Below are 7,554 nucleotides of genomic sequence, written 5' to 3'. Positions count from 1 at the left end.
TGCGGGGAATGAAGAATCTTACTGAAAGTCTTGGTATTTGGGATAATTGATTACCTCTGTATAATGTTAACCCAAAAGAAGTTGATACTGTTTGCACTTTGAATGTTGATGGTTGTCTTTATGTAGACGCTAATGTAGTGGAAAGCTATGATGGGACCATGACACCCACATAAGTCAACACATGAACATGCTGATAAGCATAATGCATTTAAATGCAACATAGCTTTGGATGAAGCATGTAATGATGTAGTTGGTTTATGGAACTGATGGGAACGTATTGCAGCGGTTCTTCTCTTATCCGGAGTAACAGCAGGGAAAGCATTGAAGAGTTAAATCACCTTGTTTCTTAGGCAGTTAAGAATGTGAGTCAAATTTGCCACCATTATATACAAACCAGAACAACTATTGGTTTTTGTTGTTGGCTCGGGAACATGGCTGTGGGGATTTTAAAGGTATGTGCTGCATGGATTTTAGGCGCCCCATTGCGGCAACATGTTACCAAAATCTGAGAAAATGTCAGCCTTTTTGGCGTTGGTTCACTCAATTGGTGGTGGTGTTTGTTTGCTGTTGCCTTGGTTGCCGTCATGTTTGCAGGGGCCCTGCAGAGCATGGCTGGCCTGGTGCTGGCTGTTCAAAGAGCAAGAAGGGGGAATTGTTGGGGTCTGCAGCAGGTCTGCAGACAAGTTAGTTGACTTCAAAGAGCTTAGCAAAAACTACAGGGATATAATTTTCAAAAGCTTGAGAAATTGTGGCAATGTGTCCACACTGTCAAACATCACCGCTCTGGCAAATGGGAGTCAACCCGCGGGGATTGGCTCCATCAGCGGCTTGGCAAACAGATGTTACAGTCTATGAACCTTTTAAACCTAATTCTAATCTGTTTGTAACTATTGATACCTATAGTGGTGTCTTAGTTGTTACAGCTAAAAGGAGAGCCCGTGCGAAAGAAACGATAACACATTGGCAGACAGCTATGACGTGGCTAGGAAAACCAGATAACATCAAAACAGACAACGGACCGAATTTTGTGGCCCAATCTGTAAAAGAATGGGCAGATCGCTGGAATATCACTATCACACATGGTATCCCCTATAACACAACAGGTCAGGCGATTGTAGAGCATGCTCACCGTACATTGAAAGAATCTTTAAATCACATTATAGAAAAGAAAACACATGTTCCTTTAGATCAACAGGATGTCGTCTTAATGAAAGCGCTGTATCTCTGGAATCAATTTGATAGGCATGGCACAGATTGTACATCCATGAGAAAACACTATAATCTTCCCATGACTGATGTAAAAGCAAAAGTGTTAGTGCATTTTCCGGGAACAGATACATGGTTGCCTGGGTGGTCACTTGTAGTTTTTGGTCAGGGATACGCAGCTGTATCTCATCCTGATGAACCAGAAGTTAGGTGGGTCCCTGCAAAATGTATCAAACCTGACCTTAACCACGATAATAACGCATGATTTTAGATTCTTTTACAGGGAAAAGGAGGGATCCAAAGTTTTTAGCACTGCTACTGGTTTTGGTGTCCTTGGTCAATGCTGATCGCCCGTACAACGGGACACTGATACAACTTCAAGAATCGTGAATACCACAATCTATAGTGACTCTGGGTGCTCCCTCCTTCAATGTCACGGTCTGTCAGCTGATGGGCCCAGATCTACTGGACAGTTGGCGAGCCCCGAATTGTGCTAGTAACAGTAGCAGATGGGACATTGGGGGTAGGAATACATATTGGTGCCCAAGTTCAAATCCCAGTAGGAGTTATTATAATTCCCCTGGTTATTTTTATTGTGCCTACTGGGGCTGCAAAACTATTGCCACGGCATGGACCCCAAGTCAACCTGATAGATTTCTTACGGTAATGTGGGGTCCCTTTGGCTGTAAGACCCCTTCTAAAACTGATGGTGGGATGGTATGGCACCGTGGGACTTGTAGGTACCTCTGGATAAACGTCACTAACCCGTCCGATCCAGCTTGGTTTATTGGCAAAACTTGGGGAGTAATGCTTTGAACATCAGGTACTGATAGGGGCACCCTTATTAAAATCATAAAAGAACCCCCACGGTACACCCCTCAACCTCAACCCCTAGGCCCCAATGTAGTAATCTCAGGGCTTCTACCCCCACAGACCTGCACCCCTGACACAACTCCCGAAGCGCGTAAAGGTACAATTCGTGTCCCTCAAAAGACTCATACCGAAAGCCCTGACCCTTATCCCCTTTGGTCCATGATGCAGATGATGTATTTCACCTTGAATGAATCTAATCCAAACCTCACTAACCCCTGTTGGTTCTGCTATGACAGCGAACCCCCGTTTTATGAAGGTATTTCTTGGAATGGCACCTATAATTTCTCTACGGCGGATAACCCCTGTTCATGTAAGTGGAAGAAATCTAAGATTGGCCACACGATGTTAGCGATCAGAGGGGGGGGGAACCTGTCTGGGCCGGGTGAAAAGGAGCTGGGTCTCATTGTGTGCTTATAACATCTCAACAGTCCTTTAGTGGAAATGTCAAATGGGTTATTCCCGGAGAAGGAGGGTGGTGGATTTGTTCCAGGAAGGGCCTCATACCATGTGTATCACTTGAACCTTTTAATAACATCACTGATTTTTGTATCCAAGTCTTAGTTATGCCAAGGATTCTGTATCATCCCTCGGACGACATATATGCACACTGGGAAAAACAACCACCACCTGTCTGGGTCAAAAAGGAGCCGATAAAGGCCATAACGGTCGCAACCCTCATGGCACTTGGAATCACTGGAATGGCGACTGGCATCACCTCCCTAGTTCAACAATGGAACGGCTGGACCTCCTTGCGTGCAGCAGTTGATGAGGATTTAGAAAGACTTGAACGATCTATCTTGGCCCTAGAGAAATCCCTATCCTCGTTATCGGAGGTGGTCCTAAAGAATACGCGGGGCCTAGACCTTCTTTTCTTACAACAAGGAGGCCTCTGTGTAGCCCTGCAGGAAGAGCACTGTTGTATGTGGACCACACAGGCATAGTTAGAGATTCACTAGCGAAATTGCGTGAGGGTTTGTTACAACGTAAACAAGAACACGAGGCACAGCAAGCATGATATGAATCCTGGTTTAACCAATCACCCTGGCTAACCACTTTATTATCTAGTCTTGCTGGTCCTCTTATTCTGATGTTACTTTTAACTTTTGGACCTCGCATTTTAATAGATTAGTAGCATTTATTAAGTCTCTCTTAGACACAGTAGAGGGACAGAATGTTTTGTTAGCTCACGTGACTGACCATCATCACCAATGCACTTAATGTTGTATTTTTGTTAGCTTGGAAGGGGGGAATTTTAGTAGCATAGGGATGTGGCAATGCAGAAGATCACGTGTTGTGACGGAAACGTAGGAACTAAGTAGAAAACCGCCCACGAAGGGGCTGGCTCTGTTACTAGTATATAAGTGCCTGTGTCTTTCAATAAACTGCCATTTTGCCTTCCTCTCCATGAGAGTCTGAGTGCTGATGGTCCCTCAGGTGCTGTGCTGAGGTTTGGACACATCATGAGCTTCAACATTATCCCAACCCATGAGTTTTCTCACTTTTCCAATTCTCTCCCCCATCTTGATGTGGGGGGAGTGAGTGAGTGGCTGTGCGGTGCTTAGTTGCTGGCTGGGGTTAAACCATGACAGTCTATAAGCACCAGTATAATGTATGTGTCCCAAATTCTATTATAGTTATTTTGTATTGCAATCATAAATAGCATATTATTATTTTTGCTTGGGAAAGGCCCAGAAAAAAAATTACCTCAATTTAGAGTGGATAGACCTCAAGGCCAGGCTAGAGGAAAATACCATACTGTGACAGAAATTACAGGAATTACAAAATGTTTAAAACCTTTGGTCAGTTGGGGTCAGCTGTCATGGCTGTGTCTCTTCCCAAGTTCTTGTGCACCCCCAGCCTACTCGCTGGTGGGGTGATGTGAGAGAAGAGGAAAAGGCCTTGACTCTGTGTAAGCACTGCTCAGCAGTAATGAAAACATCTCTGCATTATCAACACTATTTTCAGCATAAATCCAAAAGTCTCGTACTAACTACTATGAAGAAAATGAACTCTATCCCAGCCAAAACCAGCACAACAATACTGTATATTTTTCTCCTACACCATAAGCCCCTTTTTTTCATGTTGTGCTGGGAGACTACTGACTTTCTTCCTTCCAACAGCCTAATTTATACTTTATGTAATTTGTGTCTAGCTACCTACACAGATACAGGATATCATCCCAAGTGGCTTAAGTCTGAAGGTCCTGAACGGCTGGAGTAACTTCTTGGTGGGCTGGGAGTTCTAGACTTTCCACTTTCATAGTCCAAAACCAAATCTTTGGTGAGAAATTGTCTGTCCTTTGAAGAGGTCTCTTCCCAAATGAGTATATATCCTGCGCAATTTAACACACCAAAACAAGTAAGGCTCATCTGATGTTTAATAATTTCTACTACTTAATTTAGTTACTTTTATGTAGTTTAGTCTTAATTAAGAACATCACTAACCACTTGCACTCAAACCACTGGCAAAACTTTGACATGAATGAACTGTCCTCATCCAAACCCAGCTTCCTCTTCTGGGTAGCCAGGAGCAAGCTGAAAATGGACCAGCCCCAGGCACCCTCCCTGTGCATGGGTCTCAGTGCCCTGAGCTTTGTGGTTCTGTTAAGAAGTTCCAACTGCAGGTCAATTTTTTCCATTTTTCTATAGCCTGTGAAGCTCTCCCCATTATTGCAAACACTGCAGCCCCCCACTGCAGCCTTCCTGAAGTCCCCAGTTGCTTGTATGCATTGCCTCTAATCTCAGTGTGAATAGTCTAAATTAAAAGATAAATCCTATCAGGAATCACTTTGGAGAGATTAATCAATGTTTATCATCCTTACTTTTACAAGAGAACTGGACCATTTTAGCCAGACAGATTGAAGAGAGAGAGATATGCTTCACAATTTTTTAAAATTGAAAATAATAAATTAGGAGTGGAAAGACTCAATATAAACCTGAGAGAAGATTCCAAACTTGTTCAGTATGCTTCAGTATAACAGAGCAAGCAAACATATAATAAAATAGGGAGATAATTCAACATTCACTTCTGATTGTTGGCTCACAGGGACATATAACTGATTTTTCTATCACATAGTTTTGTTTTCCAGCACATAGCATCCAAGAAAAAGGACCTGTTCAGTGATTATGTAGATAAAATGCTTATTTCTGTGTTCATTAACATGACAGTGCAGTCATTTGCCCATCTCTCTTTATAAGGTTTCTACAAATGTGCAGCACAATATTGTATTAGATTGGATTAATTTCTTTTCATAACTTGAAGAAGTGTGTAACAAGAACTATATATAGAAATACTTTACTGTATGTAACTAAAAGTAGTAGAATTCCCACCCTAGCCAGAGCAAGCCAACAATTGAAGCATTAGCTTTGGCACAATAAAGAAGACATATATGAGCTTTTTTCTAAAAAATCATTGTTTGACAAGCATTTCTCATGGTAACTTTAAGAGTTCTTTCCATCATGCTTCTGCATAATAGATAAAATAGCCCTGGACTTTGTTCCTAGATTCAGACCTTTTAACCTTTGCATTCAAGGATACAGAGATTTTTCTTATATTTCAAGTTACTGGGTATATTATATCACCATTACAGAAGTGCAGGTTGACATGTATTTCAGCTCACTGCCCATAGGGTATTGTTGATGTCATGAGGAAAAGGCAGGTGTTTTGCATTCTTTCACTGAAACTTCTCTCAGTAGATTGGTCCAATTACAAATGTTCTTCAACCCCTATTTTGTTAATACTGAGGATTCAGTACCAAGCATAATTTGAAGGTTTGTGTTGTCTCCACACACGAGAGAAAACCTTGGCAACATAATTTTGCCTTCAAGTCTTCTCTGATAAATTTCTTGGCTTATGCTTCTTTAAAAAAATAAACAAATAAACATCAGTTTGCCTTCCAGTCCTTTCTAGATCTCTGTTTTGCACACATGTTCATTTCCACCTCAGGGTGCAACTTGCATTCTTATTGCGGGGGGCAGAAAAATATGTGTATGAAATAATTCCCACCCCCAGCCTATGTGAACTGCAATGAAATACAAGAAGTCTGTGGATAACTGGCTAGCTGAAAAAGGTCACATAGACATAGTCCAGCTGGCTGGACAAAAATGCACATCGCTCTCAGCTTATCTGAAGTAAAGCAAAAATACACTGTCCTTGGCTGTTCTTGTTACACAATAACAGGAAGATCGCGGTGGGAAAAGAATGTTGCAGGTGGGAACAGATAACTACAGAAGAGAAACTAGGGGCGGGCTTGGTATTTAGGCAACTAACCAGTAATGAGCTTAACTTTTGTAATATGTATGAGCTAATTATAAGAAGGCATAAAAGGTGACTGTAAGGCACAATAAACGAAGTCTGCTGATCACTCATATTGAGTGACTGTGTCTTCCCTCCGTCGCAACAGAAGTCTGTATAATACAGATCTGTTCATCTTGATTTGAGAAGTTATGTCAGTGATTCAGTGATGAACTGATGTCTTGTAGCACTCATACAATTGCATGTTAGAGGCACCATATCTCATTTGGACGAGACACAACACAGAGTTCTAATTTACTTTGAAGTCATTAAATATCAGCCTTTGAAAGAGAATCAAATGTTGGGCATTAAGCCTAATGCCTTGGTAAACCCGTAACTGGTGCTTCTGGTGGCATACACACATACACATGTTTAGAGTTCAGATTTAAATGCTTCTTTAAAATCACACAGGACACCATAAGTGCTAAATATGATGGTTACTATGATTAATGAAACAACCTGATATTCTTTTAGATAAAAAGTTTATACAGAAACGTAAAATTTTCCACTTTTTTCATTCATATTGCTTGGTGGCCAAACCATTAGATCATCTAGATTCATCTCCTGTATGTTCACAGGCCATTAAATTTCCCCCAGTTACCCTTGTATTAAGACTAATAACTTGTGTCTGAGTAAATCACAACTTGTATATGGCTCCAGCCAGGCATTTCCATCTGGCTGTTGTGACAAGCCCCTTTCCTCAGTACCCTGTGACACCACATTTCCTACAGAAGTCTTGCTGCCTGTATGTTTCTCTCCACAGTTGTTATTCTGTAGAAAAGAAACATTGGCTCTTAGATCAAACCCAGAGCTGGTTGCTCAGTCCATTATTCTTGAGTTTGTCTCTTTTACACATTCTGGTCCTATGTCCAGGTTTTCAATCTCTACTCATGACAAACACACATTTGCCATAAGTTTAGGATTGCAGGAGCGGTCTGCAAACTAGGACCATGCATGGCAATCAGTTAGCTGAGGGGAATGTGCTCGAGCTTGTAGGTCACGAACCCTGGGAGGACGAGGAGTGTGAATAGACACAACAATTAACATGATGAGGCATGTTTACAGAGCACAGGGGAGTGGGAGACGGATGGCGCCAAGGAAAGATAACACCTTGCAGTTAATTGTGGTAGTTAACCACAAATCAGGGATTGCCTAGTATGCAAGGCTTAGCTTCAAGAACCA

Source organism: Falco naumanni, chromosome W (assembly GCF_017639655.2).
Source record: "Falco naumanni isolate bFalNau1 chromosome W, bFalNau1.pat, whole genome shotgun sequence".
Lineage (NCBI taxonomy): Eukaryota > Metazoa > Chordata > Aves > Falconiformes > Falconidae > Falco > Falco naumanni.
The sequence above is the reverse complement of the archived record's forward strand: the minus strand, read 5'-3'. Positions refer to the sequence as shown.